This window comes from Varanus komodoensis, unplaced genomic scaffold (assembly GCF_004798865.1).
Source record: "Varanus komodoensis strain SLA01 unplaced genomic scaffold, ASM479886v1 scaffold23, whole genome shotgun sequence".
Lineage (NCBI taxonomy): Eukaryota > Metazoa > Chordata > Lepidosauria > Squamata > Varanidae > Varanus > Varanus komodoensis.
Genome location: NW_025335627.1, coordinates 7,337,406 through 7,350,371, shown reverse-complemented (window position 1 = coordinate 7,350,371; position 12,966 = coordinate 7,337,406).

Genomic DNA, 12,966 nt, shown 5'->3' with positions numbered 1-12,966 from the left:
CTCTTCTTATCTCCGTTCAATCAGTGGAGTGCCATCCCCACCCCCCAGAACATCATCACATCCCTGCCTATTAGGACAACCCCCTCACTAAGTTTCAAAGCAGAATGCCTTGAGACGGGGGTCCAGCTGCTGGAGTGTGGGCAATGCAAGGACCCAGCCCTGCCTTCTCTTGATGCTAGCCCTAAGAGCAACGCAATAGCGGAAATGAGGCAGTGCAATGACATAGTGCATTGTGAGTGATGCTGTATGAGCTCCAGACTCCGTATTACCTGGTCTATGACCAGAGTGCCCAAGCCCTAGCCAGCCACCCATAAATCTGAACGCACTGCCCAAAAAGTGGGGCTAGGTTTCAGGAACAAACAAGGTACTGCACAGAAGCCACTTCGTTACACACAGGGAAGAAAGAGAAGACCTCACGACAAGAACATTCTGTCCGTCACATGACAGGGAAAGCAAACATGACATTTTCATTCAAAGCTATTTTTAATGATTTAGCCCTTTCCCAGGAAATAGCTTCAAAGTTTGCACAACAATCTTAAGAACTCTTTTAGATTAGGAGCAGTGACCTATTGGGTGCTTATCTGCTTGACTCTTGGGTAAGGTTTTTTCCCTCCCTCCTCTGCTCTCCATATCTTCACGCAGAGCAGCATTGGAAGTAAATGAAAATTGGATACCGCTGCTGAAAGTTTCTTTTGTTAAACTTTTCTCCAGCTGTCAGTCCTCTTGGCAAGCCCTCTTTGTGCAGCCTGTTCCGGCACACACACAACTGTACATCTCCTGAGAAATGAGTATTGAGTTTGCATCTGGACATCGAATTTGAATATCAAGTTTTGATTTCAAATATAATAGGTGATAAAATTCTCCCGAGCCATTCTCAAAGAGGGACTTGAGAAAATAACCCCATTTTTTTTTTAAATCAAAGGTAAGATTTAAGACCATGCACACACATGTGTGCGTGCACACACAAACACACACACACACACACACGAACCAACTCCTTTTATCTGGCCTGAATCAGTATTTGAACTGAAGAAAGTCTCCCAGCGTCCTTCCTTCCAGCCAGTCAGGCCTTCCCGTCCTCAAAACCTGCCTCCATCAACCTCCCCACACCTGTCCCACCGTTCCCTTTCGTTACGTACTGCCAGGATCACCTTACAAACACTGCAAAGGCCAAGTGGGGATTAGGGTCAATAGTGTAGTAGAACTAGGGATGACAGGGACTTAGTCCTGGGGCTGTTTTATTAGCAGGGTTGCTTACATCATCTGTCCCACACATACCCCTCAGACCTCTATGTTTGGGGACTTCTTGTGTCCCTCTCTTTCCCTTTCCAATTTCAGGTGTCCAACATACTAACCTTTTGTACTCACATACCTAAAGATGCATGCTTTAACAAGAAGCCTGAAATGGTCCTGCCTAATCTTGGAAGCTAAGCAGGGTCGGCCCTCATTAGAATCCGGATGGGAGACTTGAGCCCTGCATTGAGCATAGGGGTGGACCCGATGGCCCTCCATGGCTCTTCCAACTGTATGATTCTATTCTATGAGGGTCAACAGCACTCATCTGCATTTTTGGACTCTCCTTGGCTGGATGGGGCTACGGGGAGTGGTGTGATCCGCAACTCATTTACCCCCAGCACCACTGTCCTTTCAACCATGATTCATTTTCAGGCAAGTCATAGGAAAGGTGAATTGGGGAGGGATGTGGCAAGCAGATGAGGTGTCTTTATCTGTTTGACTCCATTTCTCAGGCACCTCAGATTGGCCTGGGAAATGAGCTCATCAGTTCCCAGCTTGGAGGGAAATAAATACATGAAATAGATTGTTTTATTTCCATATCAGATCAGGAAAAGCCTTAGATTGTTTGCTCATTCTGCTCCAGACAAGGCCAATGGGTGGTCCCAGGGCCACATGTGATGCTCTGTAAATGACACCAGCAGTTTAGGAATGGAGCCAAAATGAAATCTGAGTGGAGCCCATCCGGAGAATTATGGGTCGGACCAACAGAGGGTGGCATCCAAGCCTAGGCTACTGCTCAAGTGCCTTGCAGCACATTCATGGAAACACCCCCTCATGCAAAATCAATGGTGAGTGCTGACGCAGCAGTGATCCCCCAGGGAACCCTAGTGCCAGCAAGCACTGTGAGCATCACAGCAGAGACAGTGGCACAATGCAAGTTGCTTTAACAGGAGTGTCGTGTTGGATACTGGCCTTTGAGGGCTTGTCGGACCACCCACACAGGTCCCCATCCAGAAGGCAATTTTAGTGGCTGGACCAAGCATGGTGAGGACCCTAGTTCTTTTCCATGATTTCTCTGGTAATAGACCAGCAGACATAACAATAACATATTAGATAAGGCGGTAGGCGGAGAGCAAGGCAAAAGCATTTGCGTGTGCTGAACTTAAAGTAAATTAGTGGTCCTATTAGATTCACTTGGATTACTAGCACATTAAAAGAATCTGTAGAAGCAGCTACAGAGCTGTGGCATTATCATTAATGATATGCTTTATTTGCCTTTTATCTACATCTCTACAAGGCATGAAGAGGAATAGTTTGAGAACCATTAAAGTCCCAAACTAATTTTTCCTGTCTTATTAGTGTATACTACCTGTGTATTGGGAAATGCTTGCGCAGAAGAGATTTCTCATTTGGCTGTGTTAGACACAGGAAGCCTTTGTTCCATAATGCAAACTTAACTTTACAAGGAAAACTAAAATTTAGACACATGTATCATACGGAGTCTTTCAAGGAGCATGCAAGAACAATAGTGTTATTTTTATTTTAGTTGAGTTTGCTTTGGTTTAGTTTATGCTGCCCACAGTAACCTTGTACCTGGAACCACTGTTCTTAATAAAAAAAGTGAAATCACTCCAGAGAGAGCTGGGTTTTGGCTCCTATCGGAATGCTACAGCTGCTGATTACAGGCAGAGTTGGCTGATTATTTGTCACCACTTGAGTGAAGATTTTGCAGCAATAGAAACGGCTGATCATTTTAAACAGAGGGAAGAAAGGGAGACTCAGAGGGACTCTATTCCCTTGGAAGGCATTCCATGGGTTCTCACCTTTTAAAAGACACATTTCCAGTTCTATACTCAAGAATATTTTCCATGTCTCAGCAAATTAAGATATGATCTAATCAAGGGGGGGCGGGGGATAAAATCAGGTGCCACTAGTCGGTGCTGAATTTACATATGGGCAGAACGGGCTACATCATCTAGGGGGGCCTTAGCCTTCTGCCAATTTTTTTATTGCCATTAATATTATTTCAATTGTAACAATAAAAATCAGGGCTGTGTCTAAGTGAAAGATTGTTTTGTAGACGAACAAGGATACAGAATGATCTCTGGTCAACAATGTCCCAAGATCTGAGCATTCTCTGCATAGAAAATGATAAGCTGCAAATTACTGATTTTAATGATATAATTGAGGAGTTTGCATCCAAAAAAGCTCAAAGAAACTGTTCTGATTTTGTATATATAGTGTAATGTTATAACAGCTATGATTCCCTATGAATGTTCTGTGTGAATGTCTTCATTAATTCCATACTTTTGTAAACTTATCAATGGTTATATATTTACAAACAATTTTATCAATACTAAAATTTCAGTAATGTTCTATTTTCACTGAGTAGATAAATAAGAGAATGAGGTTTTCTTTCTCATGATCAGATGCTATTAAGTTTGGGCCTCCCAAGATCTCCTAGCCCAGGGCCTCCAGTTGCTTTGATCCAGGACTGCCACTGGGTTTTCAGGAACCAGGTTAAGTTGTTTTTCCCTACACCAAATACTCAAATCCCAATACTGCAACAGCAATATCATCATCATGCAGAATTGGCTGCCTCTCAAAGAACCCCAGGATGTCCCATGTAAGAATCCATAAAAAGGAGGAAATGCATCAACCAAAAAGAGGGTAGCATTTTGCATGTAAATTGCATATGCTTTTCTGCATGCATCTATGCCAGCGTAGAAATGCTGATTACAATGGGACTAGGAATTACAAACCTGACCAAACCGTGGAAGTCCGTGACCCGTCTGCCCACCTGTTCAGTCCATTCTCCAGGAGCCACCTGTGAATGGACAACAGTTCTGATGGTCCTCCATCTTTGGAACAGGATTGGGCTGTCATTCTGTCAGGTGGGGGATGCCTTGAAATAGAAGGCAGCCCTCCAAAGGGCACTTGAAATAGAGGAATGCCCTCTGTAAAAGAGGACAGCTGGCCACCCCACACTTCACTTTTCCTGACGCTGTCCCTGTCCCTGTAACAGCAGCTCAATCTGCAAGAATCAACCAGTGACGCTTCGCACGACATGGGAGAGCACACGGTGCTGCCGGCCAAGCACTGCAGATCAAGCGGCAGAAGCCAGCTCCGAAGCGGGGTCCCCAGCAGCTGCATGCAGCTTCAATGCACGCAGGCAGGCAGGCAGGCAGGCAGGCAGGGCACGGTCCCCTTGGCCTCCCTCCCTCGCTCCCAGGCATGCCCATGAAGAGAGTCGCCGGGCGTGCGCTGAGCGACACTGCGTTTCTCGCATGTTTGACATCCCCAGTCAGGCTGGAATGCGAACGCGCCAGGAAAACAAGCCCCCTCAGACGGTTGTTGTTTGATCTGATATTAAATATTTGCTCAGGAGCGAATTATCCACAGTCGTCTGCTCGGCGCTGGATCCTCCTGCTTGACAGAAACTCATCAAACCGAGTCCCAGCGCCCATGCTGCTCCTCGTCTGCCGTATGTGCCCTTCAGTCTTCCTTAATTGAGGCACAGTTTGCACTCTCGGCAGGGCTTTCATGAGGATCAAAACTGGGCAGGCACAATGCCAAAGCTAACTGTACTGGGACGCCAGATGTTTCATTCCGTGGGTACGGCAAGGATTCTCCAGCCGACCAGCCCTCCCGATCGGAAAGGACGGGGAAGGCAGGAAGGAAAATCCGTCGTACCCAAACCACAAGCACACACGCACGCACACGCACACACTCGGAGTGTATTCTTCTGTTTCCAAGCTTTGAAGTTTGCAGCCACCCCGTAGCCATGGTTTGAAAATAAGCAGCAAGTGTTTCATAATAGCAGTTCCAAGCCATGTGCAGAGAGAGCCGGTAAAGCTTTGAAGTTCTTGCAAATATTTTGTCTCTTGAGCTATTCGGTCCCCCACCCCAAACAACTTCCATGGAACTCTGTCATCAAAATGAAACATCACACTATTCTTATTCCGATTATCATTTATAGCACATATTTGACAAAACTGAAAGATCAGAACTAGTTTTTGTTTAGGTATTCAAGCTCCTCTGTGACATAAATACTTATTTGCAACCTCTCTGGCTCCCCACTTACAACACATTTGTTAAATTACTTGGCCATCGGGGATTACTATCTGTGCTCTCCTCTAATCCGTTTACCAGAATGAATGAGTGACTTATTTAAACCTCGTTACAATAGGCCATTACCAACCACTGCATTTTTTTAATTTTATTTATTTATTTATTTGCTCACCAGATTCCCTGTATTCAGAATTTTACCCTGGATGAGCATAGCATTTAGAGCAAGCTGCAAATGCTTGTTTCACCTTAACTACAGCAGAGCCACCTGCTAAATGCAGTGCTGTGCAAAATGGTTTCAGCAATCCAGAAAGACAGCAATAGCTTTTAAAGTGCAATTAGCAGCAGTGTCTTTCTTTCCCTGGTGATTTCTCAGAACAAATCATCAGTTGTTGCAAAGGGAGAGTCTTTGATACTACCAAACATTCACTGATGATCAGAGCATGAGAATTCAGGGTTCATCATCTCTTACCTTCAGGTTTTCGACATGTAGTCAATATGTATCTATTGGACAAAGTATGAAAACTGACCATCAGGAGACAATTCAGCATGAGCTGAAGGGATGACCTTTCCTTCTCAGTATTTATTCATGTGCTAAAGTGGTTCTGTGAAAATGATGCCCAAATTGCTGCTTGCCGTGTCTTGAGGGCTGCTCTACGTGTTACTGTAAGCAGACGTGCTTCGTATACACCACTTTCTCCCTTTTTTTAAAGGAAAAAAGGCACATGGTGTACTGCCCAGTTCTAAATCAGGTCTGTGGATTAGGAAAGGGCTGAATAGCCCCTTGTGCTCCATGTGGCACCATGCTCTGGCTAACCAAGTGGCCAATTTGCCCCCATTGCAGAAGTGGGTTGAGGCCGCCTGCCAGCTCCACAGTAGGATGAAAGTCTGGGAGTTACAGTTTGTGGATAGATTTCTTTGTTACATCAGCAGACAAAACAAAGACATAACAGGACACGGAAGATGCCATTTGCTGGTGAAGCTAACAGTTCCTCAGTTGAGCTCCTTATGCACAGCAACTGGCATGTGGAGTGCGAGACCTTCTTTGTCTTACCCATCATTTTATTTTATTTTATTTTATTTTATTTTATTTTATTTTATTTTATTTTATTATCTTATTAGGGTATTTCTAACCCGTCCATTATGGTTCGTCTCTGGGTGACTTACAATATAAAACACCTAATAAATACAACATAATCTCTCATCGGTGGCTCTGAGAAATCTGCAGATAATGTATGCAACATCCCAAATAAAGTAGAACTTAGAATCTAAGAGTATGTGTGTCAGAGTTTCAGGGACTCCCTCCTTAGAGGAACGCAGTCGGCTTTGAAATGGCCTTTTCCAAAATCTGCCCTGAAGTTTTTCTGTGCATGGACCATTAAAGCTGCTCACCTAGAAAACACGTCCTACAACTCCCATCAGGGTGGGGCATATCAAGAGATGTAGGACTTTTCTCAGCCTAGGCACATCTAGGGTTACACCCCAAGTCTGGTGAGCATAGCTGATCTTGGACATTGCATATTCGTGGGAGAAATCCTACAAGGGCACAATGCTATACCTGTTTAGACAGATGAAAAGCCCCACAATTCCCTGCATGCCCCAGCCATCATGGCTAGCTGGAGGGATGCTGGGAAGGGTAGGACTTTTCTCTGTCTGAACTTTCATAGAATCACATGGGGTGAAGTCCCTCAACTGGGCCAGAAACTGTTGGCTGCTGAATGGCTAAACACTCAGCATCTTGGTAGCTTTGACCCAGCAAGACTAAATGAGCAAAGCTGTCCCATACCTTCTCCATCTCAGAAAAAGTGGCTGTGAGGAAGCTGGATACTTGAAAGAGGGTCTTCAAGCAGTGGCCCTCACCATTTCTTCCCCCAGGCTCAACCATAGAGGAGGGGTGCTTGCCTGGAGAAGTGGGAGGATGATGACATGCCTTTTTGTCAGGTAGAAATGAAAGACTCTTCAATTTTCAGCCCATCAATTTTGGACTTTTGGGGTGCCAAAAAAATTGACAAGGCTGGTGCCAGGCAGGCCACCATTGAGAGGTCATTCCATAGATTGGGGGCCACTACATAGCCCTTCCTGTTGCTGCTGTCCTCCAAGCCTCCCTTGGAGTTGGCACTTAGAGGAAAGCCCCCAGGTGTTGAATGTAGTGTCCAGGTAGATTGCAGTACTCCATCAGTACCATAGTCCCAAGCCATGTAAGGCTTTATACGTTAAAACAGCCACCTTGAATTGGACCAGAAGTACACAGGCCATGAATGCAGGTGGGTCATGACTGGTCTTATGTGCTGAGACCTCCAGGTCCCCGTCATTGATTGACTGCCACATTCTGCACCAGCTGCAGCTTCTGAACGGTCCTCAAAGGAGAGGGTAGAAGGCACTCTGAGGTCACCTGAGCCCCAGGTGACAAAGATGGATCAAGCGTGCTCCCAAGCTATGAACCTGCTCCTTCAGGGGAACGCGACTCCATCTAGAACAGATTGAAAACCCTCCATCTGGTCAGAGGAACGACCCACAATCAGCATCTCAGTCTTGTCAAATACGAACTTCACCCTCATCCAGTCCGTTGTCACAACCAGGCATCAATTTAATACCTCCACAGCCTCGCCTATTGACAATGAAAAGAAGACATGGAGCTGCATGTCATCAGCATATTGACAGCAATGTACTCCAAAACTCCAGGTAACCCCACTCACTGGCTTCATACAGATGTTCAATAGCGTGCAGGATAACTCAGTCTCGTGATGAGCTCCATGCTGGAGAACCACAGAGATGAACAATATTCCACAAGCACCACTTCCTGCAGATGCCACCCAAGAAGTAGTGGAACCACTGCAACACTGTATGTGCTTCCCACTCCCAGCTCAGACAGTTGCTCCAGAAGGATCCCATGGCAGATGGACTCAAAAGCCACTGTGATGTCCAGGAGAATCATCAGGGTCACACTCTCACGTCTCTTGCCTGGCACAGGTCAACACAGAAGGTGTCCAAGGGTGTTTCCATGCCAAAACCAGGCTTGAACCCAGAATAAAATGGATCCAAATAATCCGTTTCATCCAAAAGTGTCTGAAGCTGGTTGGCCACCATCTGCTCAAGATCCTTGGTCAGGAAAGGAATATTGCTACCAGCCTGGAGTTAGTAAGGTGTTCTGGGTCAAGGGAGGATTCCTTCAAAAGCAGTCTCACCGCCACCTCTATCAGGAGGCATGGGACCACTCCCTCTCACAAGGAGGTATCAAGCACCTGCCTGGCCCAGCCAGTTGTTCCTTCCATGTTGGCATTTATAAGCCAGAAAGGGCAAGGATACCATACAGAAATGGTTGTACGAACCTGGCCAAGCACTCTGTCAACATTCTTCAGATGTACTAACTGAAACTCAACCAACAAAACTCCACTAGGCTGTGCTCCAGGAATGTCAACAGATTCAACTCTTTAACTCTGGAGTCAGTGAATGCATTTTTTTCCCCAGAAATCCCCAGGAAAAAAATTATAGCTGGCCCCAGTTCGTTCTAAGATGTGCTTGGGGCCAGCATGCAGTTGCCCCTAGATGACTCTAAAAAGCTCTGCTGGGTGACAAAGAATGAACAGAAGCAGTGAGTTGGTGTTTCTTTGCTGTCTCCGTGGCCCTAAATATGTTTGATCATAGGCACACACCAGAATGTGATAGCATCCACTGAGGGTTTTCCTCCATCTGTACTCAAGTCACCTCCTAAGTTGTCTCATCGCTCTCAGCTGCAGGGTGCGCCACAGAGCTGTATGAGCTCTAGAACAGACAGCGTACTTGGGAGCAATACAGTCAACTGCCAGGGTTATTTCTCTGTCCCACAGAGCAACGAGGGCTTTGACAGGAATGCCAGCCGTATCAATCAGAAAGTCCTCCAGACCCCTCTGGAAACCATCCTGAGCTATCAGCCTCTGGGGACAGATAATCTTAATGGGTCCTCCACTCTTGCAGAGGGAAAAACCACCCTCGTTCTAAATCTTAGCAGGTGGTGATCTGATCATGGTGAACAGGCTAAGTCAAAACCTCCCTCGCTCAGAGCACCATCCTCAAATCTAGCCAAGAAGACCAAGTCTAGAGTACGCCCACCACATGTGTTGAGCCAATGACATGTTGGGACAGTCCCATGGTCGTCATGGTGACCATGAAATCCTGAGTCACCTCCAATAGAGTGCCCTCAGCATGAATACCTCACAGGGTTGTTGTTGTGGGGATAAGATGGAGGAGATGTAAGCTGCCTTGAGCCCTTTGTAGGAAAAAGGCAGGATATAAATCGATAAATAAATAAATAAATAAATAAATAAATAAATAAATATTGAAGTCACCCAGAACCAACAGCCTGGGGGACTCCAACATTACACCTGAGACCACCTCTGTCAGCTCAGGAAGAGGGTTCTACTAACACCAATAGAATCCCCCCTCTGTCCCCCTGGCCCAACACAAGTCACTAACCCTCCAGGCTAGACATCAGATGGACAAGGTACCTGGAGAGGAAGAGACTCTATTCTTACAAACCATGGCAACCTGTTCTCTTGTCCTTCAGATCCATTCTGATCCTGACCCAAGTATCCTGCTGAGCACAACTGAGACAGACTGTTACGTAAAAGCTGCATCCAGCAGAAGCAAGGCTAGGCTGATCTGGCAGTCATTTAGCCTTCAGGTGTAGGGAGACCTGGACTTGGCACAGCCATGAGCTGTCTGAGATATGTTCCTTTAATAATTTCTAACTAAGAGAGCTGTTTGCTGTGCTACAGTGTTTGACTTTTATTTCCAGCATGCTTTAAGGGAGGCAGAAACTTTTTACATAGTCCTAGTTTTAAAAAGAGGCAAAGAAAAGAAAATTCCTCTGATTATGGAAGACCCTGAAATAAAAGTAGAATGATTCTAATGGACCCTTTGGGGGGAATTTTACAGCTTTGATTGAAAATGTGGAAGAATAAGAGGCAAGGGCTGATTGATAGCATTATATATAAGGCTATACACACTGTATTTGGGATCAAATCACAGGAACACTTTCATTCCTGCCAGCAGGAGTTTTAAGCTTTGTGTTTCCACCAAATCTCTCATACATTTAAGTTCCCCCCAGAAACAACAATTAATACACTTATTTGATTGTTCTTAGCAGATTGTGGACTTGTAACCATTTATTCTTAACAGTGCTGGGAAAAGCTGGAGACCTAATTTAATTAGGCAAGTTGGTGATAAATCATGGAGTAGATCTGTATTTCAATATGTTCTTTGTGGAGCTGTTGTTCTGGATCGCTCAAAGGACACAAAACCCCTCAAAACCCTGAAAACTGGCAATGCAGAAATGGCAAAAGGCATCTTGGGGGGACTCGATACAAAAATATTTCTAGGACAGTAAAAATGGCAAATCCTGCTATGGTTGCCCCCAGTAAATAATTGGCAGGAACATCAGCAGTTGCAGCGCTTCCTCTAGTGCAGCTAAAACTGCACCTGTTTGATGTTTGCCTGCCATTAAAGACACATGTGGCACACATGTAGGCACGTGCACGTGCGCGTGCACACACACACGCTCACAGAGAGGGGGGGGGAACTATGTTCACACAGCACAACAAGCAACTCTTCATGGTTTTTTACCATGATCCTCCTGAGAATCAAATGGTTTCTTCTTTATCATGGTTTTCATCCTCCCTACTCAGTATGCCCATTGTTGGCATGTATCCCATCAGCCACTGTCTCTACAATTCAAGCCCACAATGCATCACTCCCTACCTATGTTGCCTGCCTCTTCCTCAGTGGTCCACACATACAGACTGGATGGCTGGAGGGTTCCTGCAGTTGCCACTCCTTCCAGAAGATTCTGAGTTAGTTGCATACCATGACCATGAAAACCATGAACCTGGGTTCAGACAATATAACAAGCCAAGGTGGTACAGAGAAACCATAGAACAAACCATTGGTTTTTTTATCATGGTTTCTAAAGATCAAATGTAACATGGTAAAATGCCATGAGTGGATTCAGACAACACAAGAGATCAACCATGGTTAAAAAAAATGGCTTGTCATATTGTCTGAACTCAGTTACAGAGAAGTGGATATGCCAAAAGTGGTAGACCTATACTTGTCCTAGTAGACCATCTTTAGGGATACCGACAGCAACCATCTGCATGAATGGGCAGCTTAGCAATGAATACATCAGCAAAATATCAGACTGATATATTTAGATCTCTCTGCCCTGAGAATTCAGATACATAACCCACCTAAATTACTATAGCAGTTAACCATGCAATGCATATATCAATACCATTTCCTCAGATTTTCTAACATTCTATAAATTTAACATACCTCTTAGCTGAAGAAGTTCTTCCCATACACAGTGTGGTTCAGAAGTGCTCTCGGCATTTCTTGAATAATCCATTAAGGAGTTATCAGCATTGAATTTCTACCACTGGTAGTAAGCATATATCCCAACACTGGACTCCACCAAGGAGAAAGTCTGCTGAATGAATCAATAGCTGTATGTGATTTTTACTGAATTCCAAGTCCTTTAAGAAGTTCTTTTGCTAAGATGGGAAGAAAAAGTGTACTTACTAGTCTGCTATTGATTATACTCTGGTTGTCTAATGTACTGCTCTATTTCTTGGTGGGGGATCAATGTGACTAGAAAAAGTCACGGGTCTTCATCTACCTTTCTGCCTTTCCCCCTTGAGTATACATCTCTGCATTTTGTTTTGTTTCCACAGGCAATCCAGGACTAGGTCTGGGTCACCTTCCCAAAATCCCCCTTGCCCATTAGAAACACAAAGAAATTTGTACACATCACAAACATGCACTCCGAGCAGGCAAGCATTGATGTCATTCTTAGCCTATAAACACATTTAGAGCTCATTCCTGAATGTGTTTAGATGGATGAAAAGGCTTGCTTGACTTCTGAGTAGACTGAAAATCAGTGACAATAGCATAGCAGCGCCATCTTTTTCATTCCAATTTTGGAATGAAACATTCCAAAACATTCCAACTTTGTTTTGGTCCTGCTCAGAGACTACATGTGAGCCTCAAGACCTTCAGTAGATTTGAAGCTGGCCTTTGGACCTGCTGGGTGAGATTCTACCCAATATGAATTCTTGCACCGGGGATTGTACAGAGAGATGATTGAGCACACATGCTGCAGCCCTACTCCAAGGAGAGACATAAGAAGCACCACCACAGCTGTGGCAGTCACTGGCGGGTGATTCAGTACTTCATGATGCAAACCCCTGTTCTGAAGGCAGAGAGGAAAGTACACAGGACAGCGGTCTTTCTGTGTGAACTGGCCCACACACTTTTATGAATGGGTCAACAGCCATGCCAAAGGAGGTAAAGCATTCTGAGTCCCATTGGAACCAATGGGACTGTTCCACTTCAAATTTGAATACTGTTCCTTAGCTGGGCACCAAGTCAAATCCTTCTCACATTTTCAATTGCAATAGCTCCCATGAGCTTCAACAAAATAGATTATTCCAGCTATAAGTGCAATGTTGGTGTTGTCAGCTAGTTCAACCTTCCCCAACTGATACCTTCAAGATGTGTTGGACTACAAGCACCATTCTGGCTCAGGATGATGGGGTTGCTTTCAAATATATCTCAAAGGCACCAGGATAAGAAAGGCCAACTGAAGCCACTGGTGAGAGCTTTTTCGGGTGCACCTGCCTTCTCATC